Source organism: Sceloporus occidentalis, unplaced genomic scaffold, assembly GCF_023333645.1.
Source record: "Sceloporus occidentalis isolate IW3139 unplaced genomic scaffold, rSceOcc1.0.p SCAF_415, whole genome shotgun sequence".
Taxonomy (NCBI): domain Eukaryota; kingdom Metazoa; phylum Chordata; class Lepidosauria; order Squamata; family Phrynosomatidae; genus Sceloporus; species Sceloporus occidentalis.
Window position 1 is genome coordinate 232209 of NW_028317395.1, and position 10657 is coordinate 242865.

Here is a 10657-nt window from a genome sequence, read left to right on the forward strand (position 1 = left end):
TGCATTGTTAGTTTTCTTTTTTTTTTACCTATGTTTTTGTTCTGTTTTCCATTTTGATGTTCCTCCTACTCAGTCCTCTGTGCTGCCTATCTAGGGAGACTTTATTACTGGACCTGAATGCATTGTGACTATTGTTGTTGATTGTCATTCTTCGAGGTATCTGTAATATAATGTATGCGTATGCTATCCACATGCGAACTGTCTTTCTCTTCTGTATACCTTGCCTGATGTATACTGTTTTGTTACCGTGCCTATTGTTCCGGTCCTCATGATCTTTGCAGTATTTCTTTCAATAAAATAGATATTTCTGATAACGTTGTTTCCTCTGCACCCTATCTATACATACATTAAACATTACATCTACTCTACATTACTGCTTTCTTATACGATCAGAAAACAGAAATTATTATTATCCTTTATATAGTGCCCACAACTTTTGCAGCACTTTTTACAATACATATAGACAATATGACAAGACTAGAATTGACATACTAAGATAAACCGATACATTAGGTGGAGAGAGCCCTGCTCACAAGTTTACAATCTTGAGGGAATGGCGTGAGGACAAACATAAGGAACAGAGAAACGTGAGAGGTAGTGTGATGGTTGCATCAGTGACAGGGAAGTTCTTGCAACTAAGATGTGTGCTTCTCTGAATGTTGGGAGGGAGGGTAAAAGCTGAAGGTTCGGTGGAAGTAGGTTCCAAAGGTATGGGGCAGCACAAGTGAAGTAGACAGGAATATTAAGAGGTGATAAATGAGCTTTAGCGCTCATCAAGTCCATCAAGTCCATCAAGTTCAACCCTTCTACTTAACCTTCCTATTCTTGATCCAAAAGAAGGCAAAAAAGCATAATTAAGTTACTTCGAATTCTGCCATCAGGGGAAAATATGTATAGCCCTATATGTCATGCCTTTCTAAAAAAAAAATATCCAGACCCCTTTTGAAGGCATCTAATGGATTTGATAACACCACCTCCCTTGGCAGTGAATTCCATACCTTTATTGTCCTTAATGTAAAGAATCCCTTCCTTTGTAGTCTATGAAATCTCCGCTCTTCCAGTCTCAGAGCGTGGCCTCTTGTTCTTTGTACACTTCTGTTAATGAACAGGTAACTGAAGAGCTCTTTATATTGGCCCTGCATATATAATGTTATCATATCCCCTCTAAGATGCAGTTTTTCTAGTGTATATAATTTTAACTTTTTTAGTCTCTACATAACTAGTATCTCCCAATCCCCTTATTGATTTTGTAGCCCTCCTTTGCATTTTTTCTAGTTCCATAATGTCCTTTTAAGGACTGGTGCTTGTAATTGTACCACATATTCAAGGTGAGGTCTTACCATTAACCTGTAAAGAGGCAAGATGATCTCCTTCTCCCGTGAATCAATACCTCTTTTTATGCATGCCAAAACCTTATTGGCTCTTGCAGCTGCTTGCTGGCATTGTGCACTGTTGTCAAGTCTATTGTCTACCATTATTCTTAAGTCCTTCTCATTGGTAGTTTTCCCCAAGGATATTCCATTTATAGAATAGGTAGCATGTTTATTATTTTTAACATAATGCATACCTTTGCATTTGCCACTTGCACGCCCAGTCCCCAACTCTGTCTAAATCCTCCTGCAACAAAGAAACATCCAGATTAGTGTGAATTACCCTGCCTAATTTTGTGTCATCAGCAAAAGTTGTGGCTCTCAATGCATCTTGAGAGATCATTTATAAATAAATTAAAAAGAAGAGGACCCAGGACAGACCACTGAGGCACTCCACTTAATACCTGCATACAGTCTGAGAAAAATCCATTCACAACAACTCTTTGCGTTCTATCTTTTAGCCAATTTCCAATCCAAATACAGACATTGGCCCATAAGCCTATTTCTGTTAATTTGTAGAGTAGCCTTTTATGGTATCAAATGCCATAGCAAAGTCCAGATAAATTGCATCTACAGCCACACCCAGATCTATATTTTTACTAACTTCTTCATAGAATACTAATAGGTTGGTTTGACAAGACATGTCTTTCACAAATCCATATTGACTTCTACTAATTGGATTATGTATCAAGATATGTTCTTGAATGTATACCTTTAGCAACTCTTCAAATAATTTCCCCACTACTGATGCTAAGCTTACTGGCCTGTATTTGCCTGGTTGAGATTTTGATCCCTTTTTAAATATGGGCACAACATCTAATGGAACTATGCCTGAACTGAAAGAATCCCTAAAGATCAGTAATAATGGTTAGGCCAGAATTAGGCTTATCTCCTTAAGTACCCTTGGGTGTATACCATCCGGTCCAGGGGCCTTGTCTACCTTAACAGTATTTACTTGCTTGAGCACTTTTTCTTGCGTCAGCCAATCCCATGTTTGCTGTAATGGTTCCTTAAAATTAGCCAGCAGGGGCTCCGTCATTGTTACAAAAGTCAAGATGGAAAATGAAGGGAATGAACCAGAGTTTTTCTGGATTCTTGGGTGAGGAATGGACGGATGCAAGAAATATTTTTTAGGTGCAAGGGACTGAATGTGAGGGATGAAGAAGAGGTTTGAGGCCCCAAGGCATTGGGCCTGGTGAGCAGAAAACATAGTCATGCTGTCAATTGTGATAGAGAATTCAGGTACTGGGGTGGAGTTGGAAGGAGGGAAGATAATGAGTTCAGTTTTAGAAAGATTAAGTTTCAGGTAGCTTTGTGACCTCCAGGAAGAAATAGCAGAGAAGCAGTTGGTAATACAGGACATGAGAGATGGAGAGCGATCAAGAGAAGACAGGTAGATTTGGGTATCATCTGCATATTGACGATACTGAAGGCCAAATTAATTGATTTGTTTTCCCATATCTGAACTATAAAGAGTGGACAGCAGAGGCCCAACCGAAAGTGGAAGAGGTGATGATCACACCTGGGAACTCTCCGGGTGAAGCAAAGCTTCTCAGGTTCTCCAGGTCAACACCCCGCTCCCTGCCCATTTAACCCTTTAAGTGGGGGAGTGATGCCCCGATGTCAACAGGAACTCCCACAGATGTCGGTGGGACGTCAACGGGCATTCCTGGCCAGGTCCCGCAAGGGAAGGCTCCAGGTAGCCGGAGTGAAGAAGTTCTCAGGTATGGTGATGATGTCTTGCCAGAGAAGCTGACCGAGAATGAACGGTTAGAGCCGTTTCAGTAGAGTGAAGGGATTTAAAACCAGACCGTATGAGTTCAGAGGGAGGAGCCCAAAAATATGTCCGCAGTTGTTAATTTCTTATTCCATAGCACCATCTAGTATCCTGCACATATTAACAAGAGGTCACAACAAAAACCAGTCATCCAACAAAACTCAGCACTGTATCGGAACTAAGTGTAAAACTGACATAGCACTGAATTACCTGATACCCCAAATTTACTCCCATCAGCTGGCCATGGACTGGTACCTGAGTGACCAACTATCACAACAAAAATGCAGTAAACCTTAAGGCAAAGCTAAGGACAAACCGAAAGACAATTCCAGCTACCTACTGCAGGGAAACTCACTCTGTCAACCCATGAGCTATCTCCTCTACCTGATCTTTTTTCTCCAGAACCTTTCCCAACAGACGATCTAGAAAACAGGAACCGTCAAAATAATGTTAGATTTGTCGGCATTCCCGAATCTGTTTCACCTCAAGACTTTATACCCATGTTAAAACAATGGCTCCCAGACGCCCTTCAACTGTGAAAACCACGTGACAAACTCAGCATAGCCGCCCGGCCGCGAAGCTCAAAGCAGCCGTCGTGCAGCTGTAAGACAGCCTCCGCCGGCTGCTTTAAATTCAATAGGCGGCTGGCAGAGGCGGTCTTACAACCGCAGAACGGCTGCTTTGAACTTCCTGTCCGGGCTGCCGCTTTGAAGACGTGACGTTTAAGGGGCCTGGCTTACAGAAGAGTTCCTCGTGACAAGGAGAACATCCAACACATTGCCCTCATACGCAAACAATAGCAGGACCAATACAACAAACCCATCCTAGATCTCACTACAAGCTAGGCAGAACACTTCTTACATAATACAGAACACACTAAAACACAATACGTGGCTGCTAAAGATTCATTTGACATATTTCTACTGGAAAAGGCTACATGCCAGGTAGATTACACCAGACAAAACTTCTTCCAATGGGGGGGGCAAAGCGGCCAAACCAGAAAAGCAAAATCTAGAAAACCACACCCACGCATCACTAAAATTCAAACACCACATGGACCCTTCTTTTGACACAAACCCAATAAACAAACATTCCAAGATTTCTATACTTCCATATTTATAGCCCAACCAGATGATCCCCACTTAGGGGTATCCTTTCTACAACAGGCAAAACTAAAATGACTCGCGTTCAATGCAAACGCTTAAATGCCCCAATTACCCAACAAGAAATTAAAGTTATATCCCCCCTACCAAACACCAAAGCCCCAGGCACGCATGGATTGTCAGCCGAATACTTCAAAATTCTTAGACAACATTACCCCTACTCTATAACAACATATATATGGAACAACAACCCACAAAAACACTCACAGATGCAAAAACGATACCATTACAAAAACCTAACAAGGACAGGAAACTAAACACCCCATACACACTAATCACCCCATAACCCATCTCAACACAGATCTTAAAATCCTTACCAAACTGATATCCACACGTCTACACTCCATCCTCCCACATATAGTTTCACACAATCAACTAGGATTCACAAAATTACGTAACCCCATTATAGGCAACCAGAAGGCCATAGCAACCACAATAAATTCAGCCAAACTACAAACTCCACTTCATAACACTCTGATTAACCTTGATGCCCATAAAGCTTTCTACTCCATATCATGGCCATATATATATATATATATATATATTAGGGCTGAAACAACGAATCGATAAAATCGGTTAATCGAGTGATCGATTCGTTGTTTACTTACCTCCGCGAGCGTTCCCCGCTTCTGCAGTCTCCGCCTTCTTTTAGTTACGTGACGCGTTCCGGAGGTAAGTATTCTTCATGTCTGTGCGAATCGCTCTGTGCGAGTGGCTCCATTCTCACAGAGCGGCTCCATTCTCACAGAGCGGTTCGCTCTGTGCGAGTGGCTCCATTCTCACAGAGCGGTTCGCTCTGTGCGAGTGGCTCCATTCGCACAGAGCGATTCGCGGGGGTGGGGTTTCAGGGGATGTGAGTGTGGGTGCAGGGCAGAGTGGGGGTGGGGATGCAGGGCAGGGTGTGAGTGTGGGGGCAGGGCAGGAGACTGGGTGCAGGGCAGAGTGGGGGTGGGGATGCAGGGTGTGAGTGTGGGTGCAGGGCAGAGTGGGAGACTGGGTGCGGGGCAGGGTGTGAGTGTGGGTGCAGGGCAGAGTGGGTGCAGGGTGTGAGTGTGGGGGCAGGGCAGAATGTGGGGGCAGGGCAGAATGTGGGGGCAGGGCTGGGTGCAGGGCAGAGTGCAAAGTGCTGGGTGCAAAGTGCCAGGGCTGGGTGCAAAGTGCCAGGGCTGGGTGCAAAGTGCTGAGTGCAAAGTGCCAGGGCTGAGGCAAAGTACTGAGTGCTGGGTGCAAAGTGCCAGGGGTGGGTGCAAAGTGCTGGGCGCAAAGTGCCAGGGCTGGGCGCAAAGTGCCAGGGCTGGGCGCAAAGTGCCAGGGCTGGGCGCAAAGTGCTGGGTGCAAAGTGCCAGGGCTGGGTGCAAAGTGCTGGCTGCAAAGTGCTGGCTGCAAAGTGCTGGGTGCAAAGTGCCGGGGCTGGGGCAAAGTTTCTTGAACAGTAATAGTCCACCTCTTTTCAGAATGTTTGGGGTTATTTTGTTTCATAAATATTGCGTTTGGGTTCTTGTACTTTGAAAATATTGTTTTTTATTACATCATAACAAAATAAGAATGTTAATGTAAATTTTAAGTTGTTTTTTAACATCCAGTTCATTAAATTATTTTAAATAAACGAAAAATTTGCATAATTTTTTTTTATCTGATTAATCGATTAATCGAAAAAATAATCGGCCAACTAATCGATTATTAAAATAATCGTTAGTTGCAGCCCTAATATATATATATATATATAATTAGACCCTGCTGCCAGTATATAAATAAATATTAGACCCTACTGCCGATATATATATCAATATTAGACCCTGCTGCCAATATATATATATAAATATTATACCCTGCTGCCAATTTATATCAATATTAGACCCTGCTGCCAATATATACATAAATATTAGACCCTGCTGCCAATATATACATAAATATTATACCCTGCTGCCAATATATACATACATATTAGACCCTGCTGCCAATATATATACATACATATTAGACCCTGCTGCCAATATATATATAAATATTAGATCCTGCTGCCAATTTATATATACATATTAGATCCTGCTGCCAATTTATATATAAATATTAGACCCTGCTGCCAATATATATCAATATTAGACCCTGCTGCCAATATATACATAAATATTAGACCCTGCTGCCAATATATACATACATATTAGACCCTGCTGCCAATATATATATAAATATTAGATCCTGCTGCCAATTTATATATATATATATATATATATATATATATATATATATATATATACCGTATTGGCTCGAATATAGGCCGCACTTTTTCCCCCCACTTTAAGTCTTTAAAGTGGGGGTGCGGCCTATATTCGGGGTCTAGCGCCCGACGCCAGGGACATGCAGTCCCGGGCGCCGGGCAGGCAGCGGGGTTAGGATACAGATCCCCCGCAGCGGTGCAGGGGACCTGCATCCTACTCCCCGATACGCTCAGACAGCCTCCCCTGCCAGCACTTCCCACGGGGGGGGGGTGCCGGCACGGGAGGTTGTCTAAGCGCATCGTGCGGTTGTCTAACCGCACGATGCATTTTACCTCTGGCCACCCACCTGACTTACCGGAGCAGACTCCCGGGTGTCTTGCGGGGCCGGCGGGGGACATCTACGCAATACGCGTAAACAACTTCCGGTGCCGGCACATCCGGCACCGGAAGTTGTATACGCGTATTGCGTAGATGTCCCCCGCCGGCCTCGCAAGATACCCGGGAGTCAGCTCCGGTAAGTCGGGGGGCAGAGGAGGACAGTGGCAGCATATCTCGGGGGGGGAGGAGGACAGTGGCAGCATATCTCGGGGGGGGGAGGAGGACAGTGGCAGCATATCTCGGGGGGGGAGGAGGACAGTGGCAGCATATCTCGGGGGGGAGGAGGACAGTGGCAGCATATCTCGGGAGGGGAGGAGGACAGTGGCAGCATATCTCGGGGGGGGGCAGTGGTAGCATATCTCGGGGGGGGGATGGACAGTGGTAGCATATCTCGGGGGGGGACGGACAGTGGTAGCATATCTCGGGGAGGGAGGACAGAGTGGCAGCATGTTTTTTTGGTGCTTTTTTAAAGAAAAAAACTTTTTCTTTAAAAAAGCACCAAACTTTTAGGGTGCGGCCTATATACGGGGGCGGCCTATATCCGAGCCAATACGGTATATATATATTAGACCCTGCTGCCAATATATATATATATATATATATATATATATATATATATAAATATTACACCCTGCTTCCAATATATTTTAATATTAGCTCCTGCTGTCAATATATAAAGATATTAGACCCTGCTGCCAATACATTTTATTTTAAATAAGCTTAGCCTCCCTAATCTTAGCTTTGTATTTGCTCCCATTTTCCTCATTTTGAGTCTGTTTATATATCTTAAAAGCTTGTTTTTTCTCATTCAACATTTTCCACATATGCAGTGTATCACAGTGGCTTTCTTTTACTCTTGTTAAGTTTAATGCAATGTTCTGCTGCTTTAAGCTTCTAAGGGCAAGAGGAGGCATGGAGTGCAGGAGATAGCGGTTAGGCAAGTAATAATTCATTTCAGAGCCTTCTGACAAGCTGAGGAGTGAGATAGGAAAATAACTGGAACATTCTGAAGTAGTTTTTTCTGGCTTGAGTCGGCGAGTTAGGCGTGGCAGCAGAATATTTGCAAATGTCCTATATTATCTATTGGGGAGGCCATCAGGCTCTGGAGCTTTGTGAAGTTTTAATGTTTTTTGATCAGCCAAGCCAGTTCCTCCTTCACTGCCCTAGTGAGGCCAGACATTTGTTAAGGATCTATCACTCGAATATGTAAAAAAAGGCATTAATTTCCTTGAGATTAGGTTGTTGAATATTGGGGTCAAGTTGTAAAGCTTCTGGTAGTGTTTTGTAAATCTGTTTTCAATGTCCTTGAGGTTATAATCGTTCACTCCAGAGGGAAACTGAAGGTAGTTGGTAAGCGTTTGTGTTGCTCTCTGTCTCATCTTGGCCGCCAATAAAGAATCTGCTTTATTTCCATTCGCATAATAGTGTTTCTTCAATCTGCCCAGTTCTGTACCTTGAACCTAGATGGCCACTTGGATTTCTTTGCCAACTCCAGTACCTGTTCTTGTGCTGTAAGGTCCTCTGTGATGCTACTTTAACTAACAACCGCCTTGTGAGCTAACCAAAGAGATTCTGGGGTCACATCTGGTATGTTATTGAGTGAAAAATTGGAGGAGAGCTCTGTTGAAATATCTTCACACATAGCTTGGTCTGGTAAGAGGCTTTCATTTAGTCGCCACCGACCAGGAGTGGAGCCCACATAGGATTCTTCTACTAATAACCACATTTATGACCATAACAAGTACTGTTACGTACCTTACTTCTGGTTCCTCCGGGTCCTCGGGTTGACAGCCGCTGCGGAGAAGAGGGAGACCCCCCGTCTCGGCACAGCAGTCTCAGCTGCCGTGGAGAAGGGGGAGACCCCCCGCCTCGGCACAGCAGCTTCAGCCGCCACGGAGAAGGGGGAGACCCCCTGCATCGGCACAGCAGCTTCAGCCACCGCGGAGAAGAGAGAGACCCACCGCCTCAGCACAGCAGCTTCAGCCGCCGCGGAGAAGAGGGAGACCCCCCCCGCCTCGGCACAGCAGCCTCGGCCGCCGCGGAGGAGAGGGAGACCTCCCGCCTCCGCTAACCAGCTCCCGCCGCCCCGAGGACGCAGTAGCCGCCGCCAACCTGAGACAGGTCCGGTCCCTCCGTGTGCACGCGATCCTCTTCACGCCACCTAGTGGCGCCAGCTGGTACTACCGCTCCTTTTACTTTTACATCACAAGATGGCCGCAGACCGGAAGTGACGTAACGGACGTAAATGGAATTGAAAATGGAAATGGACGTAAATTTGGAATATTTAAAGGACTCAGAAACCTTCCAGCCTTCTGATGGTTGTACCTATCTTGATAGTGTCTACTCCTCAGCTAAGCGTTCCTGTTCCTCTGGTGTTTTACCCCGGCTTCCTCCACGACGATCCTGACTTCTGGCTTCCTGGCCTCGGCTTGTTCCACGAAGTTCCTGACTCCGGCTTCCTGACCTCGGCTTGTTTTCGACCATGCTGTGCTTATTATCCCTGATCTCTGTCTGTTGGACTGTGCACGTGCTGTTCTACCTGACAACGGTGTCTATTTGTACGCTGAGCGTGACACGTACTTGCTCAATTATAAGACGACCCTGATTATAAGACGAACCCCCAAAATTTGAATATTAATATAGGAAAAAAAGAAAAAGCCTGACTATAAGACTACCCTATAGAAAAATAAGCTTTACTAGTAAATATTAATTCACATGTATTTGTTCATATTTAATAAAAACTATGATTGAAATATTTTATTTGCTTTTATTTCCTTTCATTTGCCACTCTGCGCCCATTATGCACATCTGCCCCCCCAGATATGCCTTATATGCTACTCTGCCCCCAAGAAATGTCTTATTGATCTAGCAAGGTAAGATTGATTCTCAAAGAACCGTGATGCACAGCAATGTAAAACGTACAATCCCTGTCTAGGGGGTAAGTATTTCTCCAGGAATCAAAAAGGGCAAATTTGTGTAGTGTGTTAGCAAATTCTTGTCCCAAAGTCACCACAAATAATAATGCAGTCTTTTTTGGCAATTTAGAGAAAACTTTGATAAAATGTATGGGGCTTAATTTAGGGGCATAGAAATTCACTATAGAATAGGTAATATAACATCCCAAAGGATCCAACACCTTAGTGATTATTTGTAATTGTGTTTCTTTATGTATCAGTATAGACACAGTCATCTTTTTGCGGTTAGTAATAGTAACTAATAATGGACGAGGCAGTCCATGTCCGCTACAATAGATAATATCGTTAAGCACATAGTAATGCTAAATCGCAATAGTGTTACTGTAGATGGTACAAACTTTGTTGCGTTATTTTCAACTATAATTCCCACTCACATTTGAAAAAAATAAGAACAAAAAATGAATTACAGAAAGAGAGAAAAGGGTAGAAAGAAGATATAGAAAATATCAATAAAAAATAATTCAGCGTGTGATTAGTATTGTATGACTCCCTCAAAGGACACAGCCAAAAATCCCCCCTCACTATACAGCCCTGTTCCCCCTCCCTACTCATACAATGCTTATCCCACCCAAAAACCTTTTTAGAGCTTACTGTCTACTTAACTTTATACAGAGAACCAAGTGAAGTAACCCAGTAAACCGGAGTATGTAGTATGTAGTATTACGTAATTACTTATGTTGGAAAGCATACTCATCGGATGAAAAATACAGGGTGTAAGTCATTTTACGCGCTCCCTCTCAGCTAAGTCTGGTTGGATCCCATCGGACTCGAAGTC